We start from the raw sequence: 14,279 nt of genomic DNA, 5'->3' as shown, positions 1-14,279 counted from the left end.
TGCAACGTGCTGCTACGATACATCATACAATTACACATCGGTACCATTACCGCTACGAAAGGGGCTCAATATGGCGCCCATCAGTGTCCAGAAGACTCTGAAAGCGAAGGATTGCATTCTGCACAGCAGAACGAAGCATGTCGGTAGGTATGCTAGCTACCTCTTTTGATATTCTGGCTTCAGATCAGCAAACGTGTGACTGTTCCCCTGGTAAGCCCAGTCCTTCAGGTAGACCACGACCAGAAATCACAGAGAGTGAGATCAGGTGATCGTGTCGGCCAAGCGTTTGGAAACGATCGTCCCCTAATTCGATCGTTCCCAAATGTGTTTCGGAGAAGCAGGTGAACTTCACAAGCGATGCGGTGGGGCCCCATCTTGTATGAAACTGTTGAGTTCAATGCGTCTGTCTCCTGTAGGGCGGGTATGACATGCTGGCCAGTCACACTGCACGTTTTTGGTCATTGAGCGCCAACTTGTTCAAAAAAGAATGGGCCAATGATGAACGTAGCCGTGAAGCCACTCCACACGGTGACACGTTCACTGTACAGAGGAACTTCATGCACAGTGACTGGAGGTGAAGATTCCCACACTTGGCAATTTTGTGTGTTCACCTCACCCGTCAGAGAAAATGAGCATCGTGTGTCCATAGGATGGCCAAGGGCCAGCCCTCATCAATTTCAAACCTTGCGAGAATGTGGAGAACGAAGTTAACACGTCGTTGTGCGTCCTGTGGTGCAAGGTGCTGTACGATATGGATCTTGTATGGATACCATTTGAGAATGGTTCGAAGCACCTTGCGTACAGTGGACCACGGGATGTTCAACTGTCGTGACACATCACGCGCACCACCTGACGATCGGGAATTGCGCGCAGCGTTGTCTGTCATAGCAACCGGTCGTCGGCCTTCTTTCCGGAGCGATACCCAGTTCTCCAGTTGATTCGAATTTCTTCATCATGCTCTGCACAGCAGGTGGAGAAAGAGGACCCTTCCGTAATCCTTTCAGCCGGCGATGTTCTCGAAGTCCACCTGCAGCATCAATGTTGTTTTGGTAACAGAGCTTCACCAATAACACCCTGCTCCTTTGTCCAGGTTCATGTTGACACATCAACAAGTGCACTGCGACTGGCCAGGTGTGTGAGACTATGAATCACGATGACTGAACACGGCACCTGGTGGCCATAGTTGGAGTTGGTCGGTGGTGCTGTGACACATGATATTCATGCAACCCATGATCTAGGCGTTAATGTTACCAAGTTTGGTACTCGTACGGTAATTAATTTTAGGCGTTATAACGTATTAAATAGGAATGATTTAATTATATCCACCCCGTACATTACGTGTAACGACCGAGAAGATAGGATACGAGGAATTAGGGGCCACACGAAGGCATATAGGTAGTCCTTTTTCACTCGGTCTGTTTGCGAGTATAACAGGAAAGGAAATGACTAGCAGTGGTACAGGGAACAGTCTACCATGCACTAACCGATGGCTTACGGAGTATTTATGTAAATGTAGACGTGGATGATTATTAGACCACAACAAAAAAAGTAAATGCGATCTAAAATTCGCCAGACGCACTTTTAACAAATGTAAGTCAATTAAAAGAGTTAAAAACTTGTCCATTTATATACAGCTTAGAATCGAGTCCATGATACCGTCCTTTTCTTCGTGGAACCTCTCCATGCTGCGTCCGAAAAACTGTCTTCATTCTTCTAATGTACTTCTGCGAGCTAGCGGTTTCTGTAGTTGTGCCGCAAATTTAACAGAAATGATTCGATGTTAGAAAAACGAAGGAAGCACGGTTGGGGCTTAAGATGCCATTGACAACGATATCATAAGAGACGGAGCAAAAGCTCGTATTGGATAAGAAAGATGTGTGCGATTTTAATAATAACAATAAAGTGCATAAAATATTATAATAATATTTCGTTGAAGAGAATATTGCCTTAGGACACCATCCAAGAAACTAAAATTCAGGAAAATATAGTCTTTGAAAAGAATACCTCCGAAAATTTGCGAATTACCTGCCTCGCGCAAGAAATTTAAGAGTTGTAGTAGACGCAAACGCTCACTTCTTTGATAACGTCCTAATTTTCTCAGTATAAAAATTTATTTATCTATGCACTCCCACTGTGGTCTGCAAACTGTGGCTATGCGTACGTGTGTACAATGTTTATTCTTTCAGTAGTTTCCGCATACTTTCGGGAAGACAATCGTCGTCTCATTTACTATGCAGCGGAATGTGCGCCTGTGTGAAACTTCATGGCAGATTAAAGCTGTGCACCGGAGCGAGACTCGAACTCGGGACTATTGTCTTTAGCGTGCAAATGCTCTACCAACTGAGCTACCCTAGTACGACTCACGACCCCTCCTCACAGCTTTACTTTGCTAGTCCGCAAGTTTCGCTGAAGAACTTATGTGAAGTTTGGAAGGTAGGAGACAAAGTGCTGGCGAAAGTAGAGCTGCAAGGACGGGTCGTGAGTCGCACTTGGGTAGCTCAGTTGGGAGAGCACCTCCTCACGAAAAGTAAAGGTCTCGATTTCGAGTCTAGCTCCGGTACACAGTTTTAATCTGCCAGAAAGTTTCAGTATGATTCTTGTGGACCAAACCTCGAAATTGGACACAGATTCATCTTAGAATTCTGCCGATAAGTGAACGAAATGAAGAGTCATGTCCAGCCGGAGTAGAACGCTGCCAACGATTTGACCAAGGCGGCAAAGACGTGGCTGATGCTCAGCGAGAGGGAAGGCCAACGTCATCGATCACAGAGGAAAGTGTCCAGGCACTTGGGGAACTGATTCACAGCAGTCGCCGATTTTCCAGCGATGAGGACATTCTTTAAGCGGTTCTTGAACAGCTCTGTAACCAAGGAGCGGATATCTATCATCGCAGAACTGAACGATTGGTAGAAATTTCCGACCGTTGTTTATACACTCCTGGTAACTATGGTGAAAGATAATGTCATGTATCTGTGTCACTTTGACGCGTGGTGCAGCAGTCAGTAAACGTTATTTGGCCTGCCATAATTAATGTGTTACGCACTTTGTCAACTACCTTCGTACCTGTGGACTTACGAACCGTGTCGGGTTTAACAGTTACAGCAGGCTCGACCAGCCTTTATTTATTTAGATGACTAAATTTGGAGATGGAAGAAGATTTTTAACGAGAGAATTATGATTAACAATAATTCCCGCTTCTATTGTCCTTCGTATGCACCCGTGGTCTATGGGTAGCGTCTTTGAATCATAATCAAAACGTCTTCGGTCCTGGGTTCGAGTCCCGCCACTGCTTAAGTTTTGATAAATAATCAGCGTTGACGGCCGAAGACTTCCGGTATAAGAAGTCACCGTCATTCTGCCAACGACCTTATCAAAGAGGGTGGAGGAGCGGACAGAGGTTCAGGGCGCTCTCTTGTCCTAGGGGTGGGAAATTGCCCCTAAAGGCGGAAGACTCGGCAATTATCAACGGCATGACCATGCAGAAGGCAATGGAAACCACTGCATTCAAGACACGTAATGTGTATCCACAGTAAATGTGGCCTGTAATTGATGAAGTATCATGAGGAACTCTCCACTGGCAAAAGATTCCGGATTAGTCCTCCATTCGGATCTCTGGGAGGGTACTGCCAAGGGGGAGGTTACCATGAGAAAAAGACTGAATAATCAACGGAAGGATAACGTTCTACGAGTCGGGGCGTGGAATGTCAGAAGCTTGAGTGTGGTAGGGAAACTAAAAAATCTGAAACGAGAAATGCAAAGGCTCAATCTAGATATAGTAGGATTCAGTGAAGTGAAGTGGAAAGAAGACAAACGTTCCTGGTCAGATGAGTATAGGGTAAGATCAACAGCAGCAGAAAATGGTGTAACAGGAGTAGGATTCGTTATGAGTAGGAAGGTAGGGCAGAGTGTGTGTTACTGAGAACAGTTCAGTTCTTATCAGAATCGACAGCAAACCAACATCGACAACGATAGTTCAGGTATACATGCCGACGTCGAAAGCTGAAAATGAAGAGAGAGAGAAAGTGTATGAGGATATTGAAAGGGTAATACAGTATGTAAAGGGGGATGAAAATCTAATAGTCATGGCGGACTGGAATGCAGTTATAGGGGAAGGTGTAGAAGAAAAGTTTACAGGATAATATGGGCTTGGGACAATGAATGAGAGAAGAGGAAGACTAATTCAGTTCTGTAACAAGTTTCAGCTAGTAGTGGAGGATACCCTGTTGAAGAACCCACAAGAGGAGGAGGTATACTTGGAAAAGGCCGGGAGATACAGGAAGACTTCAGTTAGATTACATCATGGTCAGACAGAGATTCCGAACTGTAAGGCGCACCGAGGAACAGATATAGACTCTGAGTGCAATATAGTACTGATGAAGAGTAGGCTGAAGACATTAGTCAGGAAGGATCAATACGCAAAGAAGTGGAATACGAAAGTCCTAAGCAATGACGGGGAACGCCTGAAGTTCTCTAACGCTGTAGATACAGCAATAAGGAATAGCTCAGTAGGCAGTACAGTTGAAGATGAGTGGACATCTCTAAAAAAGGGCCATCACAGAAGTTGGGAATGAAAACATAGGTACAAATAAGGTAACTGCAAAGAAACCATGGATAACAGAAGAAATTCTTCAGTTGATTGATGAAAGGAGGAAGTACAAAAATGTTCCGGGAAACACAAGAATACAAAAATACAAGTCACTAAGGAATGAAATAAATAGGAAGAGCAGGAAAACTAAGACGAAATGGCTGCAAGAAAAATGTGAAGACATCGAAAGAGAAATGACTGTCTGATGGACAGACTCAGCATACAGGAAAGTCAAAATAGCCCTCAGTGACATTAAAAGCAAGAGTGGTAACATTAAGAGCGCAACGGGAATTCCACTGTTAAATGCAGAGGAGAGACAGAGCATAGATGGAAAGAATACATTGAAAGCCTCTATGTAGAGAAAGATTTATCTGATGTGATAGAAGAAACAGGACTCTATTTAGAAGAGATAAGGGATCCAGTATTAGAATCAGAATTTAAAAGAGCTTTGGAGGACTTAAGGTCAAATAAGCCAGAAGGGATAGATAACATTCCACCATAATTTCTAAAATCATTGGGGGAAGTGGCAACAAAACGACTATTCAGGTTGGTGTGTAAAATATATGAATCTGGCGACAGACCATCTGACTTTAGAAAAAGTATCATCCACACAATTCCGAAGACGGCAAGAGCTGACAAGTGCGAGAATTATCGCACAATCAGCTTAACAGCTCATGCATCCAAGGTGCTTACAACGATAATATACGGAAGAATGGAAAAGAAAATTGAGGATGCGCCTAGATGACGATCAGTTTGGCTTTAGGAAAAGTAAAGGCACGAGAGAGGCGCTTTTGACGTTGCGGTTAATAATGGAAGCAAGACTAAAGAAAAATCAAGACACGTTCACAGGATTTGTCGACCTGGCAAAAGCGTTCGATAACATAAAATGCTGCAAGATGTTCGAAATTCTGAAAAAAGTAATGGTAAGCTATAGGGAGAGACGGGTCATCTACAGTAAGTACAACAACCAAGAGGGAATAATAAGAGTGGATGACCAAGAACGAAGTGCTCGTATTAAAAAGGGTGTAAGACAAGTACGTAACCTTTCGCCCCTACGGTTCAATCTGTACATCGAGGAAGCAATGACGGAAATAAAAGAAAGGTTCAGGAGTGGAATTAAAAATCAAGGTGAAAGGATATTAATGACACGATTCTCTGATGGCATTACTATCCTGAGTGAAAGTGAAGAAGAATTACATGATCTGCTGAACAGAATGAACAGTCTAATGAGTACACTGTATGGATTGAGAGTAAACCGAAGAAAGACGCAGGTAATGGGAAGTAGCAGAAATGAGAACAGCGAGAAACTTGTTAAGGAATTCTGCTACCACGGCAGTAAAATAACCAATGACGGACGGAGCAAGGAGGACATCAAAAGCAGACTAGCACTGGCAAAAACGGCATTCCTGGCCAAGAGAAGTCTACTGATATCAAATATCGGCCTTAATTTGAGGAAGAAATTTCTGAGAATGTACGTCTGGAGTATAGCATTGTATGGTAGTGAAACATTGACTGTGGGAAAACCGGAACATAAGAGAATCGAAGCATTTGAGATGGCGTGCTACAGAGGAATGTTGAAAATTAGGTGGACTGATAAGGTAATGAATGAGGAGGTTCTACACAAAATCGGAGAGGAAAGGAATATGTGGAAAACACTGATAAGGAGAAGGGACAGGATGATAGGACATCTGCTAAGACAGGAGGGAATGACTTCCATGGTACTATAGGGGGTTGTAGAGGGCAAAAACTGTAGAGGAAGACAGCGATTGGAATACATACAACAAATATTGAGGACGTAGGTTACAAGTGCTACTCTGAGATGAAGAGGTTAGCACAGGAGAGGAATTCGTGACGGGCCGCATCAAGCCAGTCAAAAGACTGATGACCAAAGAGAAAAAAATGCAGACGAAACCACCGTGCTGGTGGATAATGAAGATGACCTACAAAGAGGAATACATTTACTAGGTAAGATTTTTGAAGGGTACCATTTGAAAGTTTCAGAAAAGAAAAAAAAAATCGATGGCTTTCAAAGGGAAATAACCTATATGGACAAAAATTATGATCAAAGATAATACAATTGAACAGGTCTAATATTTTAACTACCTATGTTGTGGCGTCACATATGAGTACGACGAAGAAATAGAGAAAAAATTGGCAATTTTGGGAATATGTATGGAACAATAAACAGAAGTCTAAAAAAATAAAAGGAGGAAAGAAGCAAGACTGACATTTTGTAAGGCAATGACAGTTCCAGCGCTTCTCTACGGAAGTGAATAGTGGGTTATAAGAAAACGTCAAGAAAATCGCATACAAGCCATAGAGATGAGGTTTCTAAAAGAAGTAAAGCGATGCACAAGAACCGACAGATTTAGAAATTCGGAAATTAAGGAAGAACTGAATGTATATAACATCCTCAATAAAGTACAAGAAAATAAGAGAAACTGGAATGTAGAAAAATTCCCTCTCCAGATAAAATGATTTGAGCCAGTTGGGAGAATAAGTCAAGGAAGATAGAGGAGCGATGAGTACTGTAACTGGAAAAACATAGAAAGGCCTAATGCTTGAAGTGAAGATGGTGGTGACGATCAACCTGTGAATGTGCGAATTCACCTGGCTGGAATGTTACCGCAAGTCCACCCACGTGACCAGGCCGTCAAGGAAGCAGCTGAAAAGTACCTTGTTCTACATGTAGCTCCTAAATCCTCGAATTCGTTGCCATTTTCGAGATTTCGTTTTCATGCTACTTTATTCTGGTTAACTGAAAAGTCTAGAAGTCGATAAACGAAAATTTTAGAACTTCACTGTTAACTTTCGGAGAATAAAGTAGCAGGAAAACTAATAGTCTCGAAAATGGCAACGAATTCTAGGACTAAGAAGATACGTTTAATACAAGACACTTTTCAGTTGCTTGCATTTAAATATTAACAGAATAAGCTTTGAGGGTCATGATCACCATGGCCTTCCCTTCCCTACACACACACACACACACACACACACACACACACACACACACACACACACAGAGTTACAGAGTTTGATCCGTGATCCGTGAGAGTTGTAGTAACCACTGCGCCACCTCGCCCGCTCCGACGCTAGAGGCGCCCAGTACGTTTTACTCTTCTTTTCCTTATTTAATCTTTTCCTTATTGTTCTTTGCGGTTCTGTATTTACCTTTATCTTCATTCATCTGTCGTTTTTCCTCTTTAGCAGTGCCAGATTTTACCCGTGTGTCTTCCTTTCCTTTTTTACCAGATCCTTCCATTATTGGTACATAAAATCTATATACTGTCTAGAATGACATACAGTTTTGCTGTAATATTTCTGTGTCATTCTGTTTCCAAATAGAAAATTCTAATCTTTCCTTGGTGTATGTGCCATTCAATCCGTTTCGATCGATCAACTCTATTAAGCAATTAAATTTGTCTTCTTCTCCAATATCTCCATATTGAACAGCTATGTATTTTTCTCTGTTTATATGCAATGTATTCTGTGTTTCAGTAGTTTCCTTGCACTCCAGTTCAGATCAATATATTAAATCTCCCGCATAAAATTAGAAATAATCTGCATCTTCATAAAATCACTGCCAAAAATTCATATTCCCTTCCTCATAGGCATAGAATATGCCATTAAATGCTTGCCAGGCAGTTGGAAATTATTTCATACATCAATTCAAGTAAATACAACACAGTTAACAACTTCAGCTTCTTATATATAATATACAAAAAATTATTGGTGTGTGGCAGTTAGCTCTGTATGATGATTATGATTCTACACACTATTCAGGATGAAATCAAAAAATGGTTCAAATGGCTCTGAGCACTATGAGACTTAACTTCTGATGTCATCAGTCCCCTAGAACTTAGAACTACTTAAACCTAACTAACCTAAGGCCATCACACACATCCATGCCCGAGGCAGGATTCGAACCTGCGACCGTAACGGTCGCGCGGTACCAGACTGTAGCGCCCAGAACCGCTCGGCCACCCCGGCCGGCTCAGGATGAAATCATAACAATCAGCATAACCTGTGATCGTTACTCAGCTTTGGTTACTGATAATAACTCGATACCAGTGCCTATGAGTTTAATTTGTACACCACAGATGATCACTATGTGATTGAAAATCGATTTTGCTCTCAATGAACCATCAATATTACGGCCTACGCTGACCTTCCCATTAAAATTCCATTTGTTTTAACACGTCACCATTTTATTATAACTTTCTATTTTTCAACTTTTCTGTGTATGCTGGTAGAAAATATATTGAGAATGACTTATACAAAATTATTTTGTTACAGATCCAGAAGGAGGGATTCGGTAATTCCAACTGATGACCAATGTTCAGGCTGCGATGGGTCCTTCCACCTGGTGCAGCGGTTGCAAGGAGTATCCTGTACGGAAATAAAAACGAGTTCTTGAATACAAAAGTGTAAGGAATAAAACCATGTCATCAGACTACACTTCATTTCACGTAAAAAAAAATCACGAAAACTACCTACTTTCCATGTGTTCAAATAAGGCAACTCCCTTACTGTAATTTTCAATCAATTATTTAACATAATATTTCATGACCTGAGCTACACGCCACTGTCAGGTGACGTGAACCGTAGAATCTAAACACACTACGTGGCATAAGTGGCAACGTCACGCTGTGTGTACACGATTTCCTGGAGACTCAGTTACAATTGTGAAATATAGTGCGACAGGCCTAGTATCGTAGCGCAGGCTTCAATAGCATCAATAAGACGTCTATGGAAATAGGAGTGTTGAAAAACTTATAAACAGTAACAGACGCTTCTACTAAAAGATTTCTTAGTATCTGACACTCTACTTAGCATGTGGTCAGTCATCTGATCTGTCAGAATCTAGAATATCGAAGGAACGAACGTTTCACCGATTGCTGGTGCCAGAATTGGGAAACAAACACGCGTCAAAGTGTGAAATCAGCATTGGGAATCGAAAAGGCGTTGGCAAAAACACTTCGCAGCCTTGATGCCAAGCAGCGAGCACATCCAAATCCCTCGCAGTCAGGCAAAATAATGGAAGCGTCAAACAGACCAGGCCACTTTGCTTTGATATTTTTAGTTCTTATTACATGTTAGCCCTTCGCCTAAAGCAGATTGTGACGATGCTGCAATGTTATTACATCTGTTTTATTGTATTTTTTATTATCTTATATCTGTTTAGCTAGGTCTATCGTCATTATACCAAGAATAGGCAGTATTCCGGCTCTGTCACGGAAAGACTGTGCAATAAATTACTATCAGTACATTTCACCTGCTACTTTTCCGAAGACCACGGTCTGATATACATGCAGAAATATATAGTTACATAGGTACTGATTCAGTTGCACAATTTATGCAAGTAGTGATCAGAAAATAAGCGCTATCACTACCTACGACAGACGCCAGGCATCACGACATGGATTGTCGCTTAAGGAATATTTTGTCTCACAGTTCCAAATGCTACGAAGCCGAAAGTCGAGTGCCGTTGCTTGGAGAATAGCGAGCCGCAGATATTACTGTCACTGTTCGCTACAGCAGAATGAATGGCGCGTGCTTGTCCCAGTGTGATCTTCAGATAACGCGCTGGCATTTACGGGACCAGTCGTCCGGTAACAGCAGAGATGGCAGTAAGATACGGCCCTGTGCTAAATGCGTGTAACGGTATCTTTTAAGAGGCTATGGGCCGAAAGGGCACAATAGCTGTCACTTCTATGGTCGAAACGCTGTAACATGATATAAAGTTTTCCTTTGTTTTAGAAATTATTTGAAGCCGCGATTAAGGATGGGAGGGCGTCTCTATATGCGCTGAAAATGATTAGTGTTATGATGTCATTAAATCGATCTAACAAAATTTTAAAAGTCTACAGTGGCTACCCGTACAAGAAAAAGTAACATTCATTACTCTTTACGAAAGCTGTCGGTGGTTCAGAAAGAGGTTCAGCACACAGCCAACAATTCTTTGCAATTTTGTCCAACAACAAAAAATATCATACAGTTAGCAAAGCAAATTTTCACTATAACTGGAAACTGTCCTTCTCAACAACTCCTTCTATTCTATAGATGAGTTTTCAGTTAAATGCTAGTACAATGTGTAAAATATAGATTTCGGTTTTGTTTAGATCAGAACTTGCAACGTATTAAAGCACGTTGGGAAACATTGCCCAAGTAAAGTTCTTCTAGAAATTCCACGCACCGACGATTGTGACTACTTAAAATTAGACTATACTACACACTAAACCAAAATGACTGAATTATAAAAAACTCGACATACTACATACAATAACACCTAATGTGACATTCTAGAAAAACAATACACTCTTTCACCTACTGTCAGTCTAAACATAGCCCAATAGGCCTTCCAAATAGGACATCAAAGTAACGTAAATTTCGAAGTTTTGGAGTACAAAATTGCAATGTGAAATTAAAAATAGGAATGCAATGACTAACAATTAAATGAAATAGTAAAATCCTTATAGAAATCATTTGCACATTTTTATGTCGTGATTAAAACTGACATGGCTTCTACTGACAATTTTCTGACTGCATTGTCTCATGATATGAAATGTGGTGTCCTCTAAACAGCTGATACAGGTAGAAATTTTACCTTGCTGGACCTATAAGAAATCAGTAAGCTTAGCTTCTAACAAAAGAAAATAGTTTCATGTTTTCCATTTGTTAAATTACGTTTCACAAGCAACTTCATTTAAGCACATATGACGAAATTAAGTAATTGAAATCATAGACACTATACATATAAAATTTCTACAGAATATCAGTTTTCTAACAGTAGACGTCATAACTTTATATTATGGAATCTCACTAACTCAATCTTATTTTTTCTGTGGTTATAGGAGTCAATAGGCACATGATGATAGCCCAAGACGGCGAAAAGAGGTTTGTGTAAGTGAAAAGAGTTACATAAGAAAAGTTATTTTTTTCTCTTTTGTGATTTATGTAACAATAATTATTTGCGGTACATGGTCCAAGCAGCACGTGTTACTACATCACAATTTAGAACTTGGTTTGGTATCTGTTTATGGATACAGAGGTATCAACTTTTTCACAGTCTTTTCTATACTAAGTTCTTTTGTTACTCACTGTTTGTCGTTGGAGGATTTACATTTGACCGAGGTGTTACATCTTCTCGTAAGGGAAGCTATGTTAATGAGTTGTGTAAAGTGAAGTGAATACAATCAGTGTTAAAAGAAGAAAATGAACTTCAAAAAGAAATATGAAACTCAAAATGTTATGGGACTACACATCTTGTGCCTAACTTTAACCTTTCAATTGGATTTGGGAACTAGCTCATGCTTTTATAACAGCAATTTTAATCTCATTATTATTTTCTATTTATTGGTGTTTGGGGTGAATAGGAACGTGGAAAAATCTGTTTTGGATCTAGATGAATAAGAAAATTTCCCTGGTTCAAGAAAAGTGTTATTCAGTACAAAAACTAAAAATATTGCATGGGTTGTGGCCTTCTTTATTATGTTTCCCAAACAAAAACTCTACATCGCCAGTTACTTTGTTATAACATTACACTGATGAACCTGCTTTATTCTTTTATACATCAAGTCAATGATATCACGTTTAAAAAATGATGTCTTTGAATCTACAAGGCCGGCCAGTGTGGACGAGCGGTCCTAGGCGCTTCAGTCTGGAACCGCGCGACCATGCCTCGGGCATGGATGTGTGTGATGTCCTTAGGTTAGTTAGGTGTAAGTAGTTCTAAGTTCTAGGGGACTGATGCCCTCAGATGTCCCATAGTGCTCAGAGCCATTTGAACCATTTGAATCTACAAGTCGAACCAACGAAAATAAGGAAGAGATATCGAACAACATTTCCTTGGCTAAAATATGACGCCTCATCTGTTAAAATAAACGCGTTTAATCGACCTTGTTTTCATAAAACAGAAAAACCTTTGCCTTTTAAGTAAAAAATTTTAAAGCCCTACAATCTATGCGTATTTTTTCTGTATACTTTAATCACAGCATAATCTCCTTGGTTGTAAACAGTGTCAAGTGAGTCCTCATTCCGTCAGGTTCTTAGTATTCTTAAGAAACGCTGACGAGTACTGTTTCTGTTCAACCCACAAATTCCGAAAACACGTTCCCACATTGCCACTTAGCAGCAACACAAGTTACTTTAAAATATATTTTAAACTTGAACTTTTGGTTAATGAAAAGTAATTACAAATCTGCTTGCCATGTATTTAAGTTAAGAAATATACAATTTAGATTGGTAGTTACGATAAAGTTCGAAGTAAGCAATTCAGAGCTATATCCGATGTTTATAACACACTGATAGTAAATCAACTAACAGTTTGCCAATATTGAAATTTATAATTCCTCTGTATAAATTTCAATATTGGCAAACTGTTAGTTGATTTACTATCAGTGTGTTATAATTTCTCAGTCCTACCACCATGCACCATGGATCTTGCCGTTGGTGGGGAGGCTTGCGTGCCTCAGCGATACAGATGGCCGTACCGTAGGTGCAACCACAACGGAAGGGTATCTGTTGAGAGGCCAGACAAACGAGTGGTTCCTGAAGAGGGGCAGCACCCTTTTCAGTAGTTGCAGGGGCAACAGTCTGGATGATTGACTGATCTGGCCTTGCAACACTAACCAAAACAGCCTTGCTGTGCTGGTACTCCGAACGGCTGAAAGCAAGGGGAAACTACTGCCGTAATTTTTCCCGAGGGCATGCAGCTTTGCTGTATGGTTAAATGATGACAGCGTCCTCTTGGGTAAAATATTCCGGAGGTAAAATAGTCCCCCATTCGGATCTCCGGGCGGGGACTACTCAAGCGGACGTCGTTATCAGGAGAAAGAAAACTGGCGTTCTACGGATCGGAGCGTGGAATGTCAGATCCCTTAATCGGGCAGGTAGGTTAGAAAATTTAAAAAGGGAAATGGATAAGTTGAAGTTAGATATAGTGGGAATTAGTGAAGTTCGGTGGCAAGAGGAACAAGACTTCTGGTCAGGTGAATACAGGGTTATAAATACAAAATCAAGTAGGGGTAATGCAGGAGTAGGTTTAATAATGAATAAAAAAATAGGAGTGCGGGTGAGCTACTAGCTCTGCAGACGATGAAGAAATTGATGAAATGTATGATGAGATAAAATAAATTATTCAGGTAGTGAAGGGAGACGAAATTTAATAGTCATGGGTGACTGGAATTCGAGAGTAGGAAAAGGGAGAGAAGGAAACATAGTGGGTGAATATGGATTGGGGGAGCGAAATGAAAGAGGAAGCCGCCTGGTAGAATTTTGCACAGAGCATAACTTAATCATAGCTAACACTTGGTTTAAGAACCATTAAAGAAGATTGTATACATGGAAGAATCCTGGAGATACTAGAAGGTATCAGATAGATTATATAATGGTAAGACAGAGATTTAGGAACCAGGTTTTAAATTGTAAGAAATTTCCAGGGGCAGATGTGGACTCTGACCACAATCTATTGGTTATGAACAGTAGATTAAAACTGAAGAAACTGCAAAAAGGTGGGAATTTAAGGAGATGGGACCTGGATAAACTGACTAAACCAGAGGTTGTACAGAGTTTCAGGGAGAGCATAAGGGAACAATTGACAGGAATGGGGGAAAGAAATACAGTAGAAGAAGAATGGGTAGCTCTGAGGGATGAAGTAGTGAAGGCAGCAGAGGATCAAGTAGGTAAAAAGACG

This window comes from Schistocerca serialis, chromosome 1, assembly GCF_023864345.2.
Source record: "Schistocerca serialis cubense isolate TAMUIC-IGC-003099 chromosome 1, iqSchSeri2.2, whole genome shotgun sequence".
Classification (NCBI taxonomy): Eukaryota; Metazoa; Arthropoda; class Insecta; order Orthoptera; family Acrididae; genus Schistocerca; species Schistocerca serialis.
Note: the sequence above shows the minus strand (reverse complement) of the source record.